The sequence below is a fragment of the Ailuropoda melanoleuca genome, chromosome 16 (genome assembly GCF_002007445.2).
Source record: "Ailuropoda melanoleuca isolate Jingjing chromosome 16, ASM200744v2, whole genome shotgun sequence".
Lineage (NCBI taxonomy): Eukaryota > Metazoa > Chordata > Mammalia > Carnivora > Ursidae > Ailuropoda > Ailuropoda melanoleuca.
The window spans coordinates 45670092-45693789 of record NC_048233.1 but is presented as its reverse complement, the minus strand read 5'-3'; the positions used below and the strand labels follow the sequence as shown (position 1 = coordinate 45693789).

At 51.1% G+C, this 23698-nt stretch overlaps 1 protein-coding gene across 15 annotated transcripts in view; it reads right to left on the bottom strand.

The window, feature by feature from the left end:
* Positions 1-17329, bottom strand: part of MICAL2 (microtubule associated monooxygenase, calponin and LIM domain containing 2) — a 177956-nt gene extending 160627 nt beyond the window's left edge. For 3 of the 15 annotated variants that reach the window (XM_034645368.1, XM_034645369.1, XM_034645371.1), the window contains exon 1: positions 17160-17328. The gene's annotated coding sequence lies outside the window, so the exon portion shown is untranslated. Of the gene's footprint in view, positions 1-17159 lie in introns of all 15 variants that reach the window. The other 12 variants (XM_034645372.1, XM_034645374.1, XM_034645373.1 and 9 more) reach the window with 7 other exon arrangements.
* Between the last annotated feature and the right edge of the window lie 6369 nt (positions 17330-23698).

The following is a 23698-nucleotide window of genomic DNA, read 5'->3' as shown; positions in this document are numbered from 1 at the left end:
ACCCGCTTCACTACCTTCTGCCTGCAAGGCTGAGGACAGATTACTGAACCCTGCCGAGGCTCCGTCTCCATACCTAGTAAATGGGGATAATAACCGATGACCACAGGGGACAATTGTAAAGACAGAGTAAAACCTGAATGTGAATATGCTTGGCTAGCAGCCTTAGAAATAGCAGACATTTTCCATAATCCTGGGAGCTGGGGTGTGCACGTCAGAATAGAGGCTGCTGGCCAAGTGGAAAACCAGGAACCCGTTCCACTGGGCAAACTTCTTTCCACATCTTCTAGGACAAGACACTTGTCTCCAGGGGTTTCAAAACACACACACACACACACACACACACACACACACACACACACACACTAAGACCTATTCCTGGTCTGGAGCACTCACAGTGCTGTGAAGAGCTACACACACATGGAGGGCCCATGCAGAGAGGGTGGGACACTTTATTCTAGCCTCAGAGGTCAAAGGAGGCTTTTATAACATTATACTACAATAGTCACTAGCATAATATTAACTCTCAGGGCTTGCTGGGGCCAGGGAATTCTGGGTATTTGCATGGCTTACCACATTTAATTGTCATAAAATTACTATGAGAGGGTTTGCAGATAACAAAACCGAGGCACAAAGAAATCCACTCCTATCCTGGCCTTACACAGCTAGTAGGTGGTGGAGCTGGGATTTGCACCCATCAGACTCTGCCCCTCCTCCAGCATACCCGGGGCTGAGTCAAGCAACACAGGTCTCAGGCCGCCTCTCTGTGGCTGAAAGGCTCTGATAAGGGCTGTGCCGGGGTGAGTCACTGAGGGAAGGTGCTGACCGACCCACAGTATCTCCCACCCACGTGCAACTCTGACTCCAGGTCCAGGGTCCTACCTCTGACACCACCCCTGGTCTATCTGCGAAGTTGGCCATGGCTCTGTATTCCCCAAGGCTCCATGTCACCACCAGTACCAAGGGAGATTGATGTAGCCTAATTGTCAATATACATTTACATAACAGATCACTCCTGGAATAATTGTTCTTATTATAAAACGTAGTTCAATGTCAGAGGGAAAAAAAGCCTCTCAAATCCTGGCTCTGCCACTTATTGGCTGTGCGACCTTGGGCAAATCTTGGTGTCTCTAAGCCTCAGTTTCCCCATCTGTAAGATGTGGTTAACAAGGCTGATTCCGGCTGGTGTCGCAAAGATGAAATGACCTAGTATGTCTAGTGCACAGCACAGGCACGATAAGCAATGGTTAAATAAATGACCTTACAAAGGATTTCCACTGGAAAATCATTTTCTGCATGATAATATGTGGTGATAATAGTGCTTTTAACTAGTATTCATCTGCCACTAAGTTAAACCCATCACATGCATTACCTCATTTAGTCCGTAAGAGCATACTTTTCTTCATTTGACTTAGCTTTAGGACCACAGAAGAAATATGGCCAACACATTAATTCTACTGACACACACCTGAATAGGGAGAGAGAAGCGGACGGTCAGAGCAGCTAATACTTCCTGGGTACTTCCCATATACCGGGGACCGTGCTAAGCATTCTTGTACCTATAAGATAAGCACTACTGCATCCCCATTTTACGGGGCTGGGGCTTGAAGTGCAGAGCAGATAAGTAACTTTCCCAAGGCCACTTGGGCAGGATTCAAACCCAGAGCTCACATTCTTAAGCACTACACTATTCTAAAATAAAGTCACAGCAAGAGTGTTGAACTGACGCCAAGCCCTAAATTCTAAGAACTTTAGTGCATTGGTCATCATTCCCCCTCCAATCTAAGCTCTGCCATCATTCCCCTTCTGCCAGTACCTGCTCTCCCCCTCCCCCTGCCCTACTGCTCTTGCTTCCCAGCTCCACCCCACTGTACCTAACTTAGAGGTGTCAAACTAGTGGACTTTTGTGGTCCTGGTCATCTGGAACCTCAGCCCCCTAGATCCCATCCTCTACAAAGTCACCAGGGATATATCACCACACATGGCACTCTTCCGCTCAAGCACGCTCAAAGGCTCCCTGCTGCCTAAAGCCGAAGCCCCCGGTGGGTGGGAAGAGGTTCAACTGGGGATTCGAGATCCCTGCAGGATCTGGCCTGGCCTCCTTCCTTTTGGCCCCAGACCGCTTTTTTGCCAGCTTCTAAGTCTCAGGGGCAAGGCAAGTAAGGTCTTCCCTGACCACCCCAACTAAAATTCCAGCCTTCTTCTCAACTGTTTCCCTCCACCTGCACCCAGAACACCCTATCTTTTTCTCTGCTTAGCACTCTTTGTCCACGTCATTGCCTGGCCTCATACATTTAACCTCATTGTTTATGGTCTCTCTCCCCCTCTTGGAACATAAGGTCTATGTGGCAAGGAATTTTACCTTTTTTTTCCCCTTCTGTAACCATCACACCTAGAACAGCTTCTGGCACAGAATAAGAACTCATAAATATCTGCCGAGTGAATCGACATTTGACATGCCTAAGAAGAAAATGTGCAAACAGAACAATGGTGGGGAATGGCTAGCATGCCTCTGGCCTCCTTCTCTGCTCCGGAAGACGTTTCTGGAGTAGGCGCTGTAGATGTCTAGATTAAGATGCATGGCAGCCAGACCCTTTCTTGTTCATTCTCCCTAGGATTTACAAGAGTGCCCTATGAGACCCTGGGCCCACAGCCTCCCATCCCTGTTCTGAACTTAGGCGCGTACATGCACACACACTCTCTCCCTCTGTCATTTTGAAGGCTGCCTGCCTCTGTCCTAAATTCACGTGTCCAGCTTCCTCTCCTTCTGCCCACCTTCAAACCAAGCCATTTCCCATCTCCCCAGGGCTCTACACCCACTAGAAATGCTCTCCTCTTCCTCCCATGTACCCATTTGCACTTCATGGATCCTTCTAGATCCAGATAAAATGCAGCCTCCTCCTCTCCTCATCCTCCTTCTTTCCTTCCAAGCTTTCCAGGCCCTCCCCAGCCCCCAGAAAACTACCCACTGCTATTTCCACCATCTTATGGAATTAGTCATGAACCACCTTGTGATTTGCCTTCTATGACCTGAACCATTACCACAATCTCCTACTTAATTTTTTTAAAGCTGTATGTCTTGTTTTCTCGAGTATGTAGTGAATGCTTTGAGAGGTGAGGCTGGACACTACCCACACTGCCATCTCCATAGCACAGGTCCCAGGCCACACAGTAGGTGCTCAAAGTCTGCTTCACAATTACCTGCCCAAGGTAAACAAGTCACTTTCCTAACCAGATCATTTCCTCAATTACAGGTGCCTGCACTGGCTTCTCCCAACGCCCTGCATTTTTTCTTCAGGGTCTGCTCTGAACTTGGTTATCTGCAAGCCCAGTTATGGGCTTCTGTTTTCAAACGGTGTTAGACCCATTCTAATCATACTCCCCTGAGCTGGGCAGATGAGTATGGTGGGAAAAGAAATGATCTGTAAAATCCTGCAGGTCTGGAAAAGGAAAGGACATCGTTCTTGGAGGCAAACCCAGGCCCTCGGAGCATTTCAACTACCTCAAATCCCGGAATTCAACAGGGAGGAAAGACCGCAGTGTGAGCTGTAGGTGAGTGGGTCACAGGAGAAAACCAGCACTTGAGGCCCAGGTGCCCGTGTTGAGCACCAGCTCTTAGTAAACTGTGATTACAAGAGGCAGCAAAGTCTCAAGTTACCTCGGAGCTTCAAAGAAGAGAGTCAGGGAGGACGCGGTTTACTCAGACCCCCCATGTGCCAGGCTGTAGGAGAGGGTCCCCTTGCATCCCGAGACCAGGTAAGTGGGCTGTCACTAGCCCCATGTGCGCACCTGAGGAGCAGAGGCCCATGCGGTAGGAGGAGGCACCGCACTGACTCCACCAGGTGAGTCACACTCTTTCCACAGTCCCCCAAGCAGCAGTCCCAGGTTGTCTGTGGTTGGGGTTTTTGTTTTGTTGTTTTAAATTTTGAGTCGGAAATACATTCAAAAATCAAAACTCACAAAAGTACATAGGAAATGTGTCCCTTCTACTGCATCTACCCGGTCTGCCCCCACTCGGAACCAGGAAACTGCTCTCATTGCTTGTGCCTTACCCCTGACAATGTTTATGTATACACCCACAAACATAAATATTTATTCTTTCTTTACGTAACTGACACACACTTCTCAATATCCAGCTTTTATCTCTTAAAGGGATGGACTTGGGCGGGGCCCCCAAGACGGGATCTCTATGTAACAAAAAAGCATGAAACAAAGAGGAAAATATTCTGGAGAACACAGGTGTGCTCAGAAAAGACGGGAGCCATAAAGGGAAGGTGTCCGTGGGCACTGTGGGGTCAGCTGCTGATAGGATCTCAGGCCAGCCAGAGAAGAGCTCAGGTGTTGGGTGGCGGTGTGCGGGGAAGGGGGGGGAACCACCACAGGGAAGTGCTGAAACCCCACTGGCTGAAATCCCTGGCTGGCCCCACCTTGAGGAAGAGGGAGGAAGTATCCATAGAAACCTGATTCCCACAACAATGGCAGAATGGGTTAGTGACCAGGAGGATACAGGAACTATGGAGGAAGAGCAATCATTTCCTCTGAAATTTATGAGACCAAGAAGGGGAAGTTGGTGCCGGGGACTCTCACAGACTTCAAATGGCTGGGAGCACGGAAGGGCTCTCGGACCTGAAACTGAGGAAGTCAATGATTCAGACTCCAAAGCAGTTCCAGTTGTGCAAAGGAGTGAGGGGAGAGGGGCAGTGAGGAGGAGGGAAGGGGAGGGGCCTTTTAAGGCAGCTCACCATAGAGGTAAAGACCTGGACTCTGGGGGCAAACTGGCTAGACTCCAACTCCCCCTCTTGTCCTAACTGTGAAACCTTGAGCAAATCAGTTAACCCCTCTGTGCCTTAATTTGCTGAGTGCTAAGTGGGGCAAATGACAAGATCTCCCACATGGGGTTGGCACGAGCACTAAATAAGTTTATGTTTACAGAGCCCTGATCCCAGCGCTTGGCACGCAGACAACTACAGAACATGTTGCGCTACAGGAGCCCTTGACAAGGCCAGCTGTAAGAAAACCCACATCCCCTCACTGGAAGAAGAGTGCATAACCAGGAGAACCCTAAGACAGTGGTGCAAGGCCTGTCCCTGCGCCACGTGGAGGAGGCAAGCCTGGGATGCGCTCAGGCTGCACAGCAGAGGGCAGGAAGGTCTGCGGGGCATCTGGAGTCAATAAATCCAGGGGCAGAAAGGGGCCCTGGGAAGTCGGACCTCGGCCCCCACTCCAGGCGCACAGGGGCCCCTCTCTAAGAGTCATTTTAGACTGACAAAGAAAGATCCGACACTGAGATGAGAACTGGAGCTGGGATGGGGGAGAAGCTTGGTCTATGTAGATGTTTTCAGTGACTGTAAGTCCCCTGGCCCAGAGCACTGGAAACTCTTGCAGATGAGACCACTGAACTTCCCGCTGTATCTCTGCGGGGCAGCCCAGGGACACCAGCAAGCAGTCTGAGTGCCCTCTGGGAACTGACATGAGCTGTCAACGAGAGTTCGCTTCCTCCTGTGACGGGATACTTGGTGGGAGATGGAAAACTGCAATAGCCGGGGCATATCCAGATTCAAGAAGACATTTGGCCAGAAGTCAGGAAAGCAAACGGGTGGTGATTCAGGAAAGGGACAGCCTAGGCTGCCATCCCCAAAGCAAGCTGATGAAAGATTTAATGGTGCCTGAGGAGAGATCTCTAGTAGCAAGCCGGAGGGCTCTCTCCTGATAAGCATTTTATCAGCAACTCAGGTGATGCTATGGAAGGCATACTTTTTTAAAATTTAATTTTATTTACATTCAATTAATTAACATATAGTGTATCAGTAGTTGCAGAAGTAGAGGTCAGTGATTCAACTGTATGTAACACCCAGGGCTCATTACATCATGTGTCCTCCTTAACGTCCATCACCCACTTACCCCATCCCCCCATCCACCTCCCCTCCAGCAACGATATGGAAGGCATACTTAATACAATCCTGAAAGAGCTCAATGGAACATGGTTGCACCGAATTTAACAAAGTTGAAATTTAACAAAAATGGTTGTTCTGAATCAGATGGGAACAAAATAGGAGGCTCTGCGTTTAAGTTCTAAAGCCGCACACGTTTAGGACAGAGGAAATGCAGCACATATTAAAAAGATCTGGTCAGCAGTAATGCCAGTGAGTCAATGATGTGATGTACCCGCCAGAAAAGCTGACGCAATCTTGGGCTGCATTATGAGGAGTAGAATGGCCTAAACCAGGGAGGTGATAGCTCCCTTCCTCTGCTGTGGTCATACCACACCACGAATACCATATGTGGTCTGAGCACTCCCCTCAGTGTATGAGAATCTCAACAAATGGGAGTTTGCTCAGAGGAGAACCACCGGGAAGGTAAAAAGAACTGAAACCACATCACAGATTGTTAACCTGGAAGAAGACTCAAGAGAGAACAAGAGGGCTGTCTTTAAATACCTTGTTTTACTAAGTAGAAGATGTGCATTTTTCAATTATAAAACGTCTGAAAGCAGAATGTATCTTCTAGCCCCTTAACATCTAAGTAAGATTGAGAAATGCATCATCACTTTACTAAAATAAAATAATGTGTCAAAAGAGCCACAAAGATGGCAGAGTCAAAAAGTGAATTGGAAGAGTCAGATTCTGAAACTGAAGATGTTTTAGAAACACCTAACCAATTTGCTTTCCTTTTGTTGTACATACAAGTGTTATGGGATATAAAATTACGTCTAAAGTCTAAAAGGATTCTTCTTTCAGTAAATATAAAACTTTTCAGTGATAACAGAGCATCATTCCACAATTTAATTGGAAGCACTTTTTCTTTCTTGAAGGTACATGAAATAGTGGTACTTCTTCCGATTGGTGGTATCACAGATTGGATTTAAAAACTCATGTCGGAGGAGCTGACACGTGGAGGGAAAGAGAAGACTCGTTCAGATGCCAGAAGCTATCGGGAGCCATTAGGGAGGTGACTGGAAGGAGCTGTCCACAGATGCCACAGGTCAGCTCTGATGGGCAAGCCCAGGCTGGACCACCACAGTGGAGAAATCACGCATCAATGGAACAGGCCTGTGGTAGCAAGGTCTGATGGTGAGGATCTCACCACAAAGGGAAAGGCGCCTCATCTCTCTTCATTGCACACGTAGGTGCTTTGAGCTATTCTCTTAACAAGTCACTACTTAAAGGTAGAAGTCACTTAGAGAACAGTACTGAATGGGAGTCCGGAAGCAAAGAGGAGCCCTCCACATCTATGCTGTCCGACTCCTGTGGGCCAAATGGGGAACAGACTTGAGAAGGAAGGGCCTCTGTGCCCCCTAGGGGCCAGGCACCATGACAGGTGTGCTATGCACACTGCCCCATTTAATTCTCACAGCCACCCTGAGAGGTGAGTATTATCACGCCCATCTTACAGAAGAGACACTTGAGGCTCAGAGAAAGTAAGCGGCTTGCCAAAGGTTTTACCACTCTGAAAACCACAGTCAATGGGACAACATGCTTCAGATAAAGGAAACTTCAGGACTCTTAGTTGCAGAATGAATAAATGAGCAATTAATTGATCAACGAACCAATGTGGTCTCATATTCGTAGCACTAATAATAGAAAAAAGAAAGATGAAAGGTGGTTCAGTGCCCTACCCCCCCACCCTCATCCCCCCCACCTCCCCCCGTCAAAGCTCCCATGGGCACTGAACTCATGCCGTTTGCTGCTTGCAGGAGCAACTGATTCCATGACACACAGCAAGGGTGTTTTTGAGACCTCTGTGGCAGAGAACAGGTGCTGGCAACCCTGCTCAAATGTCAGAGCCTTAAGCACACTGGGTTGCCATGCCTCCCACCTGCCAGGTTAACACTGGAACTGGCAGAAGCTGAGCTTAGCTTCTGTCCCTCCCCATGGCCAGGTGTCCAGAGGGCCAGGGAAAAGGCTGGGGAGTCAGCCAAGCCCCTACATGTTCCAGCTGCCTGGAAACATCCAGTCCTGTCTCACCTGCATTCCCAAGCATCTCCCTCCACTGGGGAAGTAAACCCAAAGTGTGCACCAGAAACCTAGGGCAGCACCCACCTGAAGGGGATATTCAGGTGCTTGTGAGACCACAAGCGAGGGAGGATCAGTCACTTCAGAGGCTGGCCCACAATGCTCCAGGAGCATCTGACACCTGCAGAAACCCCCCGTCCCACCTTCCCCACCCCCATCCCCAGCTCTCAGGGCTGGCCCAATTCCGGCCTTCCACACTTCCACAGCTCCCCCAGGAAGCTCCCATGTTTCTACCATGCTCCCTGAATGTGCCCACACTTTTCCACATTTCTTTATGCCAAACCCCTGGCTATCTCTGCCTATGGAAATCCTATTTTCCAAGGCCCATCTCAACCACCAAGTGCCACCTCCTCCGGGAAGTCTCCCCTGGTTCCACTGTGAGGCTCTCCAAAGCACATTACACACTTTACCTTGATATGTAGTCATCAGTATAGCTTGTCTAATGCCCCTCCGTGCGTCAGGTGAGGACTCTGCTCCTGTCACTCATCGCAGCATCCCCAGCACAGCAGCTGCACACTGAGCTCAAGAGCCCTGGCCATGGAGCTCCATGCCCTCCCTGACGGCACCCTATTTACAGTCCTGATTCCCTCCTCCACCTCTTCCCAGCTGACTCATCCCCTTCGGTTCAGTCCTCAGCTGACAGCTAATCAGAGATAAACTAATCTGTCAACATATCCTTCCCAGTTCAATTCTATATTTTTTATAAAGGCCCTCTGAAGACAAGGACTGAAAACAAAGGCAGGAATTTTAGGTCCCAAGTCTCTGGGGGAGGTATTTTTGATAACGAAAGACCTTGCACCAAGCAATTGAGCAAGCCAGTGCTCCAAGTGTATACATCCTAAATTCGAAGAATGCCAGAGCTGTGAGAAAGGGGGCAGGGCTCTGTCCCCAAAAGGGAAGGCCAACTTCAATTAAAGCCGCCCAAGACAAACCACAGGGTCACGGCTTGGCGGAAATGGTGGAGGGACAACACACTTGACTCCCACCTGGCTGGGTGATCTTGAGCGAGGAACCGCACCTCCTCAGCCTCTGCTCAGCACCAACAGACCTCTGAGCCTCAGTTTCCCCATAAGTAAAAACCATGGCAGCTGGAGTGAGAGCTGGATGATCTCAGAGGGCCCTTCTAGTCTGACATCCCAAGGTCCTATGATTCATGGCCTCCATCTCTCTCTCCCCCTCCCTCCTAGGAGGTCAGTATCATTTGAAACTACCCTCGTTCCACTCCCTGCTCACCTTGCGCCCCACCTGAGTCCAAAGGGAAAGGCAATGCTAAAGATCTCCGAGCCAGTCAGCAGGCAGCCTGGGAGTGGGGGGGGGGGGTGACACCAAAGGCGAAAAGAAGGGTCAGAACTGGGGGCAGGTGTTGGTTTCTATGGACACAGAAATGCTCCTCATTCACACTGCCATCTGTCCCAGCCTGGAAAAAGACAGCTGGTCGCCTTTGCTTCCCTGACCTACCTTTTTAAGAGATTACTACTGCTTGCCAAATTTAAGTGCTGCTCCAAAATCAGGACATATAAGGTCTCTCAGCCTGGATCGGAAGGTTTCAGAGTGGGTAAAGAGCAGGAACAACGCAGAACAAAGCTTGGAAGCAATCTAGGCCACTTTGTGCAGCCATGCCAATTAAACATCTTTAAAAATAGCCTCTCTCTTCTCTCGTGCTGAAGATAAAGATGAAGTTTCAGCAATAACCAGACATCTGCTAGGAGCTTCTGAAGAGATCACAACATAAACACCCCGGAGAGCAGCCATAAACAGCCCAGAGCCCTCTCCAGGCGGCCAGCAGTGTTCTGCTCACCAGTGGGGGTGGGGACGGACACAGAAGGAGGTGGTGCGGAGACTTTGGGCTCCCCAGGGCAGGAGGAGGTGGTGGGGAGGGGCTGCACTGGACAGAAAATGGAGAACCTTCTGCAGGGAAGTAAGAGATCAGGAACCCACCAAGAGGATTTCCAGGAAGCCATCCAGAGGATTCCAGGCCCGTGTCACTTGTTCTGAAAATGGGTCACTCCTTAAAAGTGGAAGTAAAGACATTTCTGAGTGCCCACCTCTGCAGGGTGCTTAGCAAACAAATATTTTAATTTCATCTCTACATCAACCCCTTGATGTAGGTGTAATGACTTCCTTTAAATAGACTAAAATACTAGTGTTCACAGACTTGCCCAAGGCCACAGGGTAGGATTCGAACCCAGGTCTTAATGGGATTGTTTGTTTCTGCCTATTATCACAGAACAGGCCCCTGAGGTTTATTCTCAATGTCCAGGCTCTCCACACCAACAAATCTAACACCAGGAGATTCCGCATGGGGAGAAGCGGCAAAGTAGGGGGGAAGGGCAATAAATAGTTAAGCTCTGGCCAATTGAAAGAACTGCCATGTGGTCCTGCCACTCCACAACCTGGGTGCTTCCCAGCAGGTCCAAAGAGGAGCAAAGGGGGAGACAGGCACAAACCGATGCCTGGATTCTGTCTGCCAGGATCCACAGGAGACTAGGGAGAGCAGACGCCATTGAGGAAGAGAATGGAGGGCTGGAGGTTGGGAAGGAGAAAGACTTTTCATTGAATTACCTTTGTCTTGAATGAATGAGTATGTTACCCTCATCCATGGGGGGTGCGGTGGTGAGTGCCCTGCATCTGTGTGTGTCTGTGTGTGGGCAAGTGAGTCATTTTTTAAGAGAGTCCATGATGTCAGGTACAAGATAACAGACACACCCAGGCTGGAGATGGAAACCTGGAGCAGGCAGGCGTGCTGGGCCCCTGGCTGCCACAAACCGAGGACCCGGGAGAAGCCGGAGACCTCATCCAGAGCCTCCTCCTTCCTTCCCAACAGTCCTGTCCTACAGCTCCAGGCAGACAGCCCAGAAGCTCTCCTGGCCCCCACCACTTGCTCAAGCCCCACAGGTTATTCCCTGAGGAAAGAGATGGACCCAATCCTCTCTCTGAACTCTGGAAAGAGGCCTCCCCAAGGGCCCCATCTATTCCTCTCTTCTGTTTTCCCTTTCATCTGCCATCAGACCCTACCTCCTTCAAGCAGGGGTCTCCTCACCTGCCCTTGGCATCAAGCTGTGCAAAAGCCCCTGTGTCCTGATACTCGGAGCCGTCAGCACTCCGAACTCACAGCAGCCATGGACTGCACACACTACACCTCACTAACCCCTTCTGCACCTCCAGGACGAAGGCTGTCCACCAGAGGGGTCAGTGACTCTGCCAAGCTCCCAGCAGGCCCTGGGCCCCCTCTGCTCCAGGCAGCAGCTCTCCCAGGGACCAAAGGGCCCAAGTGGCTTTTTCTGGAACTTCTTCACCCTTGCCTACACCTCGTCTCCTGGCCCCGGGTACAAGTTAAACTCTGCGATCCTGCAAGTCTTTACCAGTTACAGTCGGTACTCAGATATGTAGCCAAGGCCAGCCATTCTGAGTCATGAGAGCAAAGCCGTGGTTTCCACATCTGCTATAACACACTGATACTACCGAGGCAAGGCCAGAACGGGATGTTCCTAAACTCCCACTCCCACCTCTGGCAGGGCTGGGCTTCTGGACTGGGTGTGTCAGGAGCTCTGGTCTGCAGACGTCCCATAAACCTTCTCTTGTGGCAGCTCAGAGATCAAAAGCCACCGTCCAGCTCCTCGCCAGCCCTCCTCTTGCTGCCTGCAGAAAGGACATCTGCATTGGACATCCCTCATACCCGGGAAGGAGAAACACCTGAGCCCCAAACCAGCAGGAAAGAAGTCCCTCTTCAGAGACCCGCCAATACCTATGCATTCCCCAAAGAGCAATCTGACTCAGCCTTGGAAGGAATGCCAGTGCAGCCAGGGATCTGGGCTGGGAGGTGGGGATTCCGGGTGGGATGCAGGCACGGAAATTACCCGGCCCCTCAGGGGAGAGAAACACTAGTGCAAACAAAGAACACGCTACAATCCCAACCCTAAAAACACCAGCACTGTCCACACACAAGTCCCGGCCAGCCACCGCGGCCACAGGCCAGAGCTTCCTAGGATGAACCACTGTAGTATTTAGGTGTGTGGAGGGTGTCCAGTGATTACATTTAAGAAACGATATCACACCTGGCCTTCACCAAAGGCTCTTCAGGGATGGACACTTCCTCAGCAGTGGACAGAGAAGGGAAGGGTCTCAAAAATCAGACAGCACGGTGATCCGGTCTTGCAGTGAAAGTTCGTTTGTGACCAGAGGACGCATGTCCCCTATCATCCCTGCCAGCCTGAGTTTGTGAGAGAAGATGATCAGTGCTTTAGAAAGGAGGAGACTTATCAGTGCAGACCAGCCACATATTCTACCTCTGAAGAAGATGCAGGGAGGAAACAGAAATGGTGGAGGGAGCGGTCAGTGTCCCCCCAGAGTGAGGTCCATGGGGTGTTGGCTATCAGGCACTTCCCCAACGGGGAAGCTTTGCCCTGCCTACCTGGCCCTAACAACCATGTCATTCTGTGTTCCTCTGATAGCTCAACCTCCCTGAACTTAAAAAAAAAAAAAAAATCAAAATCAAGAGCCTCAGGAAGGAAAGGGAGGAGGTAGAATGGGAGAGAGGGTGAGGCTGTATGGGTTCCATGGCTCCCTGTCTCCTAAGCCCCAGCTTTACTCCCTAATTTGAGGAAGCCCAGGTAAGTTCTTTAAGATAATGTCATAAAACAAATAAACAAAATAAGCAAATATCAAAATCCCAATGGCTCTGTGACCTTATCCACATACACTGCTGTACAAAATGCATGTATAATTTTGGCTACCCAACCATATTGAAGAAAATTCTCTTTTTTAAGAGGAAAAGGACCCCAAGTGTTTGGATTTTCTATTAGAAAAATGTTTTTATTGTAAAATTTGGGGAAAATACTAAAAAGATGACTAAAGATAAAGGAAAATGAATCAACTCTGGCATTGCAATCGGAAAAGAAGGACTTGCCTGGTGGAAACGACTGTGAAAAACCACACCACCACAACCTAAGACAAAATAAACAACAACAAAGGACAAGAAGAAGAAAAAACAACGCCTCATTCTGAGGGCTGCTGGCAGAGAGGGCCCGTCCCCGATGGGTGAGATCTTACAGAGGTCTGATGGGGACTCCAGGAGGGAAGCATACCTCTTCCTTTCCTCCTGAGCCTCCAGTCTCCTTCGTTACCATGCCCACAAAGCTGCCAGAGGCAACACTATCTCTTCACCACAAATTCAGACAAGACACTGAAAGCCCAGCTGTGGTTAGAGAAAGGCTCCACACCTGGCCAGGTGTGGGGCAGGTCAGAGGGGGTTCAGGAAGGCACAGGGAAGGACTGCCGCCCAGACAGAGGTGTGCAGAGTTCTCCGTGCAGCCCAGATGCCGAGTGCCTGGGTCAGAATGTGGTGATGCCGAAGGCTGAGTAAGAAGGGATTCCAAGCCGTGGCAGAAATGACCTCAGTCCCCATCTGCCCCACAGATGATCGGGGGAGACCGGCTGCTGATCTGGGCATAGAGGCGGCCATCTGGGCTCCCCACCACGAACCAGAGCGCTATGGGGAGCCCAGGGAATAGCTCTCCTATTATGTCACGATGTTTACAGACTGACGCTTGCTGAGGAAACCTCCACACGCGACCAAGTCATCTTTTTTTTTAAACCTCTTATCTAAACACAGTCACAAGCAGTCACACAAGTGCAGGACAGGGCTCATTCACTCAAAACGTATCCAGTGGCTGCGACACCACCGGACAGAGGCTCAGCCACCCTCCGCCCCATCCCAGACGCCACACAGCGATCCAGCTGGGCACAGAAGTGGATTCCAGCCTCAAAGGCTTTGCCGGCCAGGGGGGGAGGTGGGCACTTGAAAGGGAGAGTTATGGCTGGTTAAAACGTGGAGGGGAGGCTGCTCCAGATTCAAACAGGTATAAAAGCACCAGCAACCAAGAGCAGCACACAGACTGGATCCTGATTCAAACAAACCAACTCCGAAGGTCCTTTCTGAGACAATCCAGGAACTCTGAATACAGGCAGATGAGACCAAAGGACCACTGTTCATTTTACTACGTGCAATAATGACAATGTGGTTATGAGAAAAAAAACAACATTCTTTTAAGAAGAGATATATACTGGATTAGACAGGAGCAAAATGACTAGTATCAGAGATTTGCTTTAAAATACTTCAGGAAGAGAGGACGGAAGGGAAGAAAAATAGAGAGATGAAGCCAGCCCAGCGTAAGCTGAGGACTGTTGAAGCTAGATGAGTATATGGGGCTCATTATACTATTGTCTCTATTTTGTGTTTGAAAATGTCCATGGATATGGTAGAATAGAGGACTGCCGTACACCGTGGTGGACAGCTTAATGAAGACTGGTACAAAACGCTAAGGGAATATGGAGCAAAGAGCAGGGAGGATTTGTAAGAACCAGGAAAGAAATCTGTTAAGCTTTGTGAGGGTTTTAAAAGCCATTTCATAGAGGGGTAGGAAGCCATGTTCGCAAAGAATTACAACAGAAGTTGAGGAATAGTGAGTGCAACGAGGGAGCCACACACACCACCCCTCCAGAGTACAGACCACAGCACCACGCTTTCCTGCTTCCTTCAGTCCTTAACTCAGCACCGCAATCTCATTCATACACACTGAGACCAGAATCCTAGCTTGGTTACTCAAAAGCCATGTGAAGGAGGGGGTAGTTTCAACCTTCCCTAGTCTCAATCTTCTCATCTGTAAAATGGGGACAACCCCAGCTACTTCTTTGGAGGCCTAATGTGGGGACCTACTGATATAAACAATGAAAAGTCCCAGCATGATAAACAGTACTCCCTTCCCTGGCTCTTTAAACAATACTTTTAGCCCTGGCAGGGCTTGTAAGATGAGTAATGTTCAGCCCAAATCTTCTTGCGTCCATACCCTACCCCTCCCGCCAGAATCAAGGCTCTCTACCAAGAAGGCAGGACCTCTACCTTTCAGAAGCAGGGAGCGAAAGGGACAGGTCCATGGTTGACAGCACACCCAGATGAGGTTATGGATGTGGGCGGAGAGAAGAAACACGCCCCAGTTATTGGCAGAGGGGGGTTACCCAACTGTTCCTCTGCTCCTTGCAGCTCCTGGGAATGGACCTCCAATGAACACACCTAAAACCAGCCTTAGTCCTTAAGATGCTTTTTACTAAAGTACAATTGGTTGGTATTAGGCTAATCATGATTTTCTTTTAGAAGAGAGGGATGAGCAGAAAGCCAGAGCTCCAGGACTGAAAAAGGAAGGAGGCACAGAGAAGAGTGAAGCCGTTTTTTATAGGGGTGTGCTCAAACTGAGGGTCTCAATCACCTCACAACCATAATTAGTAGAGCTCAACAACTGTCCCCCCTAAACAAAACAAACAAAACCAGAATCAGATCTAAGGTAAAGGTTATTTCAGCTAAAAGTCTTCCTAGACCAACCCAGAAGCCAACTTTCAGAGGTAAGACCAAGTCAATGGCACAGGCAGGCTTCCTCCCCACCACCCCCCGCCATGGTACCCAAACACCAGCAGGTCAAGCCCTCCCCAGTACAGCATGACCAATACCAACCATTCATCCCTGACTGGAGGACAGAGTGAGCAGGTGGTCTGCAGGCTGAACAACCTGGGCTAACCAGGGTCAGTTCAAGTGCTTTGCCAAAGCAGTGGCCTCCGAATCTTTACACAGATCTTTTCAAAGGCCAGGAGGCTCCCATCAGCGTACAGTAGCGCCATGATCTGCAGACATCACTTTGCACAGCCACAGGCCAGTAGGAAGGAACACTGAATTTAGTCTGGCAAAGCCTGGTCCAAATCCTGGCTCAACCCTTTCTGTGTGACCTTGGGAACTTACCCTACCTGAGTCTGTTTCCCCACGTCTAAAATGAAGAGGGCAAAACTGAGTTTTTGGAGAGTAACCATGAATCTGCTGCCAAAGAGCCACAGGGCAGGGTCCGTCTGTCCGCAGGCACGTAATAAATCTGTCCTCTGCCTGCAGGCAAATTCTTACTGCGAGGAGTCTTCAGAACATCCGTTGGGGCTGTCCTGGAGAATTAAGGCCCACTTGTTGGCCACGAGAACAGAACTGGTCCAGGTGCCAGGTACCCAGGCACATAAACACCAGAGGGCCAACCCGCTGCTGGCTGTCTTTCCCAGGGACCTGCCCACAAGGAGGCCAGTTAGTGACTTCACCTCCCCCCCCCGCCCCCGCCCACTGAAACCACAGAAGACTACAGTGAGCAAGGGAGGCTGACAGCAGGAGGGTCCACACACTGCCACCCTAGGTCCCACAAGGCCCAATGGCCCTCCAAATAAAAGCTCTTTTGGCCTTAAGAACCCAGGTTACAGAATTAACAATGTGGAAAGAGGCACACGTTTACTCTGGTTTCAACACGCCTCTTCCCCATCCAGCAAGGCGATGATGATTCCCAGCTCTGCCGGGTGGAGGCTGACCCAGGATAAAGTTAACCCCACTTGCTCCAGTCTGGAAGCCAGGTCAGCGGTGGCAGACACAGCTGGCAAGACCCCACTTCTCCCCAGGGTTAGTCGGACCACGACAAGGCAGGAGCTAAAGACGCCCCGGCCGGGTGCTCCCAGGCCTGGGGTGCGCCTGGGCTGCTGGGGGGTACACGACAGACAGGACAAAGCCACGGTTCCCTGGCCACCTCCACGCTCCGGCCCCAGACTTAGTCCCAATCCCAGCCCGCAGGCGGCCAGGCCACTGACATTTGGCCCAACTTAACTTCCTGTTGTTAAGGAGGGAGGGAAACCGGGGCGGGTAGGGGAGCGCCCAGAGAAGAGCCAGGGAAGAGCGTGAATAGAGCGGAGCCCAAATTATGGGAAAGCAAAGTTTGGGGATGGTCGGCCCCTGTGGCATGCAGTCCTACTGGCGCGTCGCGCCCACTCCGTGTTGACGTTTGGGGATTTTCTCGGCTTAGAATTGCAGGGTTTGTGTGTTGGGGTAGAGTAGGACGTAGTTCGGGAGGCTTTTATTGCGTTCTAATCGATTCAGAGACCTATTGGGCAGCCCCGGTCTCCCCGGGCAGGGCCGCCTGTTTGCCGGGCGCCCCGCGGGGTGGGTTTGAGGCCAGAGATGCTGCGGCCGCACCTGACTCTCCCCGGCGCCGGCCAGGGCGCAGAGTCCAGGCTCCGCTGCCACGGTCCCCGCGCGCCCCTCCGCCCCTCCCTCCCTGGAGCCCCGCACCCCACCCCCCTTACCAAGATCCTCGCCAGCCACCGAGCCTCGGGTCAGCTTCTGCCTTCGCCTCGGGCCGCGGACGCGGCGGTCAGGACCCGCAGTCCGCCTGCGGAGCTGGGAGCTAGGAAGGCAGCCCCGCACAGGCTTAGCCAGGCGAGCGCCTGCAGTTCTGCGCCGCGCGGCTGCCTGGGCTGGGAGCCGCCCCATCGGCGGCGCGTCCAATGACAAGCGCGGCCCGCCCCCGACCCGAGGCCCGCGGCCAATGGCAGTGCGGCGCGGAGCCCACCCCCGCTCCACGCCCGCTCCGCCCCCATGGGGCCAGCTGTCACCGCGTCTGCCGGCGGGCGCACGTGGGCTGTAGCCCTGCCCCGAGCGCAGGGAGCCCCTGGCGCTCCCACTCAGACCCGCACAGGTCTGAGACCAGCGGGGCGTAATGGTGCTGCTAGAGGAAAACCTGGGTGCTAGTATCCTAGTGTCATGGGAGAGGCAGGCGCTGGGCCAAATGCTCTTCGGCCTGAGCAGCTGGAAAGCAAGCCTCAGCTTCCCCTTTTGGGAGTAAAGGAGCGGCAAGGCACTTCCTGTAAGGGCTGTGGACCTCCGTCCTTGCTTTGCCTCTTGACCACCCGGGCTTCAGCAAACACCCTGTTAGCTGATAGGCTCTTCCCCTCACCTGGACTGGCCTTGCTTAGAATGCAGCTGGTGGGAAGAGGGGCGGTAGTGCAGACTACCTGTGTGACCTTAGTCACATCACCTAAGCACCCTCTTCTCTTGGCTGTCAAATGGCCGCCTTAACCTCTGCTCTGCCCACGCTCCTGGGTTGCCCATACCCCCTCAGCTGCAGAGAGCACCGAACACGGAAAACACAGTGTGAACAGTGTGGGGCCTAGTGAGGGGTACAAAGCGTCTGTACACTGTAAATCCTACCAACAGCTTGTGCAGACTGCCCCGGGTTTGGCAGGGATTATGAACAGGAATCCCATGGGCAGGAGCCCTGTTTTAGTCAACCTCTAGGGCCCAGGCCCTGTCACCGGCTGGGCCCCATGCAGGCATCCATAAACGCTCTGGGAACTGAGCTGACCCAGGAGAGGAGAACAGGCAAGCATGGGCAGTGAGAAAAGTGTGCTGTGGCTCCAGGCTGCTGGAATTTCCACAGCACCAGACCACCCTCTAGAGAGCCTGTGTTCCCTAGCCAGGCACGTACAAACGGAACAGCTTGCCCCTCATCAAACCTGGGAATATTTTGTTCTCTCTGCTCCCTACCAGGGGATCCCACTCTAGGCCTTCTGGGGTTTCCCAGGGATTGTCTTACCTGGTAGCTCTCTGAGCATCTTCAGAGTTAAATCAACTTCCTGTAGTTGAACTTCAGCAAAAGCTGTCCCTGCTCAGTTTGTAGAAGTCAGCAGTGACTCCCAAAGGAGCGGCTCTCCTCTCTGATGGAACGCTGCCTGCGATGCCAGTGTATTGGTCTCTGTGCACATTTTCTCAGTCCTGATGATGGCTCTGTAAGGACTGCATCTTTGCTATCGTTCCCTTTAACAGATGTGGAAACTGAGACTCAGTAAGGGAAAGTGACTTTTCAAGATCACATGGTTAATAAGTAACAGGGTCAGAATCTGAGCCTAAAGCTATCTGATCCCAGCCTCTGCATGCCTATCACTATGCACTGGGGCTACTGCAGCCCTGCTCGGGGCTCAAAAGCACTGGGCAGCCCATGTCTATCTCTAAAGGAACTGCTCTGGAGCCTGACCTGCCCAAACATTCTGGTGAGCTCAGGCCTGGGCACTGCTAGGGATAGGAGGTGAGACCAGCATGGCCCTGCTTTATTTACAGGCTGATACAGGAAACCCTAGACACAGAGTAGCTTCAGAAAACAGCATTGCCTCTGCCCCCAGCACAAAGCCTCACTGGACACAAGGCCTCTCCCTTCTGGCCTGGGTCTGAGACACCCCTGTTGGGGATGGAGCTGGAGAGTCCTTCATTCAATTCACAAATGCTTCTGTGGGCTTGCTATAATTCCTGCATTCATGTAACTTACAACCCAGCTGATAACCAGAAGTACAAGGTGCTATGGTAGCTCTATTCTTCATTACTTTTATCTTTTATAATTCCCATCACCTTATCTCTAGCACAATGTTCTCCAAGTTAAACACATTTAACACTACTTCAGGAACACTTTGGGCTGACAAAGTTTTGCAAGGAGAACACTGCTCAGTATAGAAGTTCTAGTAGCTCGAAAAGTAAAACCTACCCATGTCGTCCTAGGAGCTTTGCCTCTTCTGCCCCATCCAATGTTTTGGTTTTGCTTTGTTTTTGTTTTGTTTTTCCCACCCCACCTTTTTTAACTCAGGGGCTCAGGTAAGAAAGACCTTTACTAGGTGAGCTTTTAGGGCAAGTTGGGAGCTCCTGGGGCTAAGTGCATGGATGGGACCTCTCGAGCCAGGGCCCCTCACCTCCACACACAAGCCACGCTTCCCAGCCATCTCACTGGAGAGTAGAGAGAAACGGGGGACATGAGATGACAACACCACTTCTGGACACAGCAGCAACCATGGCTTCTCCCACTGGACTGTGTGTCTGAGAGTTTATACAACTAAGCTCTTCAAAGAGAAGATCATGCAAAGTTAGAACAGGCCATAGAGGAAACACCATCTAAACCCCTCACTTAACAGATTAAAGAAATTTAAAAAAGAAGAAGAAGCCACCGCCGCCGCCCCAGGGAAGGGAAGTGTCACAGAGTGCAGGAATGGGTTCCGGGTCTCCGAGGCCCCGGCCTCCCTCTTAGCACACAGACAAGCTTAAGCTCCTTGTGCCATGGCTCAGGATGCTATATTTAATAACAATCTCTTCCCCAGCCCACTCTTCTCGGGACGGTGAACGTGTGCTGCTGAAGGTTGTCTGGGAGATGCAGATGGCCACATTAGCATCAGAGGGAGGGAGAGAAGGAAGGCCCAGATTCATGCCTAAAAATATCTGCATCTCAGACTAGAAGCCATGGGTTTACCAGCACATACGTGCCTTCCTCGGGAAAACTTCAGCTGGTGATCTCCATCATCATTGGTTATCTACCTGACGGTGTTCCAAGACGGCTGTGGGGGGCATCAGGCCTGGCTTCTTTTTATCTCAAGCCTAGCAATTTGCTTGAAGAAAGGTCAGAGTTGAACTAAGTGGATTCCCCATGCAAAGATTTTCTGTGGAGAAGCCGGGGTGCCTCTCACAGCATTTGAATGGCAGAGAGAAGAGTTAGACCACCTACGTCTCCCCCTCCAAATGAGAAATGGTCCCTGCCCTTAGACCCCTTCCTCATGTACTTATGTTCCAGGAAGGGGTAAAATAGTGATTATGGTTCTCACTGGTTCTTGCCCATGCTGCTATCAAAGGCCTTTGGGCTTTCAGAAGGAAGTGGGAGGCTGGGATCTATACAAAGTCCGATGACCTTCTTAAATAATGAGAAAAGGCTGATTGGCCCCGGGCCACCTTGGGAGCTATCTTTGGAGAAGGACTTTCTAAGCCAGGAAGTGGAAACATTTTTACCTCCCTCAAACAGACACAGGAGTGTGTGAGAAGCAAGATCACTGGGGCCTTGTTCTAGCCTGTTATCTTCCTGATAGGCCCCAGAATGCTCTGTTTCATAGATAAGACATAGAAATGTTTTCAAGGTCACTAGGCACTCATCAGGCCTACCACACTTTCAGTGGGTTTTCCAGAGACAGTTTGGGGGAGAAATGGCCCATGTCAACATCAGTAATGCCCTCAGAGACCGTGGCACTTTGGGAAATGTGTGCCTATTGGCGGCAATGATGGGAAAGTCGGTGCTGGAGAGCTGAGAGCAGGCAGGAGATGACATACCAAAGCAAACAGAGACAGAGTAGGTGCGCGGGGGGTGAGAGGAAGAGAGACAGGGTTATGAAAGTAGTCTAGCTCCAGCCCCAAATAGCCTGGGGAGCATGTGTATGTGTGCGCACGCACACGCACGCTCAAAGCCCACTGTGAAATACAAGGGCATAATTCTGGTCCTTAGAGACACAAGAGGTTGAACAATGCTACAAATGCACCGTCAATGCAGGCTGGGTCACACCTGCAGCTCAGGCAGATTCCCGTTCATGCGAACCAGAAGCCCATTCTAGAGCACTCTGTTGTAATTGAATGGAGCGAGGGAGGCAGCTCTCAAACCCTCCACAGTGCAGCTGGCTAGGAGCAAAGCCAGAGATACTGTTCTCTGTTCTAGCTCATGGCGGGGGGCGGAGGGGGGAGGCAGTCACTCAAGTTGATCCGGCTATCCATCCATCCATCATCTATCTACCCCACAAATACCTATAGTGCAGTTATTCTGAGAGGTGTCATAACTGAGTTAGTAACATAGTCTCTGAAATCAAGCAGCCTGAGTTTTAATCTCAGCTCTGCCACTTGTAAACTGTGTGACCTTGGGCGAGTGACTTAACCTCTCTGGGCAGCAGGTTCCTCACCTGAAATAGGGGAATAGTCATAGGGACATTCTAGGCCTGGCCAACCATAGGCCCCAGTGGTGACTGGTGCAACAAACACGCCCGTGGTGCAAGCAGATTCGGTCTTCAGGAGCAGTTATAGATAGAGCTGTCTCTTTCCACAGAAGTCAGGGCTAGCAGTCAGTGTGTTCCACATGCAGTAGAAGAGACCTAACCCATAACAGGAGAGGAAGAGACTCCTAGGACAGAAGAGACCAGAAGTAAGAGCCAGCCACCTTTCTTTGCAATCCTCTTGGCTCCGTGTTGGCTTTGTCTTCTGGCTGGTTTTCCTCATTGCAGCCAGTGCCAACAGCTTTTGTTGCCACAAGCAACCTTATCCCAAAGAGAACATTTCTGACCCAGCATTCCAAGCAGGAGTCCTGAGACCCACTCTGCCTGGATTGGGTCACATGCCTACCTGAACCCGTAGGGTAGCCAGAGGACTGGAATGTTCTGATTGGCTGTGCTAGGAGGGGCCCCTGCCTAGCACCCGGGGGCCTCAGCAGGGGAGAGAGGGAGGAAGGGAAAGGAGGGACACATGGCTATTTGCTGGGTTGGTACAGACCAGGATGCGCATTAACTCGCAGAAGGAATTCATGCTTTTCACCTCGCAGATAGTCATGTCATGCTGACCTCCCCTCTATTATCCACTCCTCACCTCCACCCACCCACATACCAACCCCCCATTAAGCTCTTCTCTAGCTTCAGTGCATTCTGTAGTAAATACATTTTAATTAAAATCGAATTCCTGCCCAACTGCTTTTCTCTTCAAACGTTTTCCCTCGATGCAGTTTAGATGGCAGGAGACCACGCAGGGCAACCTGGCCCCTGGTTGGTTCAGAAGGGGTCCTTCTCCCCTGGTCCCATGAGTGGGGTCTGCAGGGGATCTCCACGGTGGAGCCAGAGCCAGCCTCACGAGTCAAGTACACGCTCGGGCTCCAACAACCTGCTTCCAACCCCTGCTCTCCCCAGCAGCGTGACTTCCAGCAAGCCAGTTAATGAAGAGAGTAGCCCTTGCTCGTAAGCACAGAGTATGGATCACATCAGATGCCAGACATGAAGGCTTACTGTTTGACCTCGTGCAAGCATTAGTTGCTTTCTCCCCTCTTTTGTAAGCGTGGTCATTTTATATCCCAGCAACTTGCCAAGCTAGAAGTGAGTTTCCCAGAACTCCCTCTCCTGGATGGTTCCCGGGGAAGACTGGCCTCTAGGCACATGTGCACGAGATGAGGAAGGTGGAAGTGACCGCAGGCCGCACGCCAGGAAGGTCAGTGCAGGGCTTTAGGCACCTGTGCAGCAGGTGCGTGTTGCTGATGGAGTGGGGGCGGGGGCGGGAGCCGGGCTTCTGGAGATCGCCTGCTCCCGCATCTCTGAGTCCAGGGCCTGTGCACATGCACCAATTTGGCAGAAGGTATAAGCTACTTCGAAGGGTCCCCACAGTGTTACGGGTGGAGGTGGTAAGAAATAAACACAAATTCCGGCTTCTCCTCAAGGGCTCCAGGTTGTCCGAGTTCAGTTTCCTTTTGATTTCTCCTGCTTCACAAGTTTTCTTGGCACTCGCCAGCTCTGCCGATGGACACAACTTCAGGCCCACCAGCCGACACGAGGCGCCTGCCTTCTGGAGACCTCTTCACTGGCTTCCACGATTGTATTGTTAACGCCAGTCCCTATGATAATCCCTTATTCCATATCACATTAATGGTCCTGTTTCCCTGAAGAAACCCTGATACGAGGGGAAATAAAACTGCCACTTCCTGTGAGTCTAGCATGGACTCATACATTATTCTTCTTCACAACATCCCTATGGGATTACTTCTGAGAATTACTGATTGAGATTATCAACCCTATTTTACACTTTGTATATTAGTCAGCATTCCAGAGAAGCAGAACCAATAGGAGACATATAGAGAAATGGATTATGGGAGATTTGCTCATGTGATGATCGAAACTAAGTCGTCCCACTGTCTACCATCTGCAAGCTGGAGACCCAGGAAAGCAAGTGGTGTAGTTCTAACCTGAGTCTGAAGGCCTGAGAACCAGAGAGCCAAGAGTGAGGGTCCTAGTCCAAGGGCAGGAGA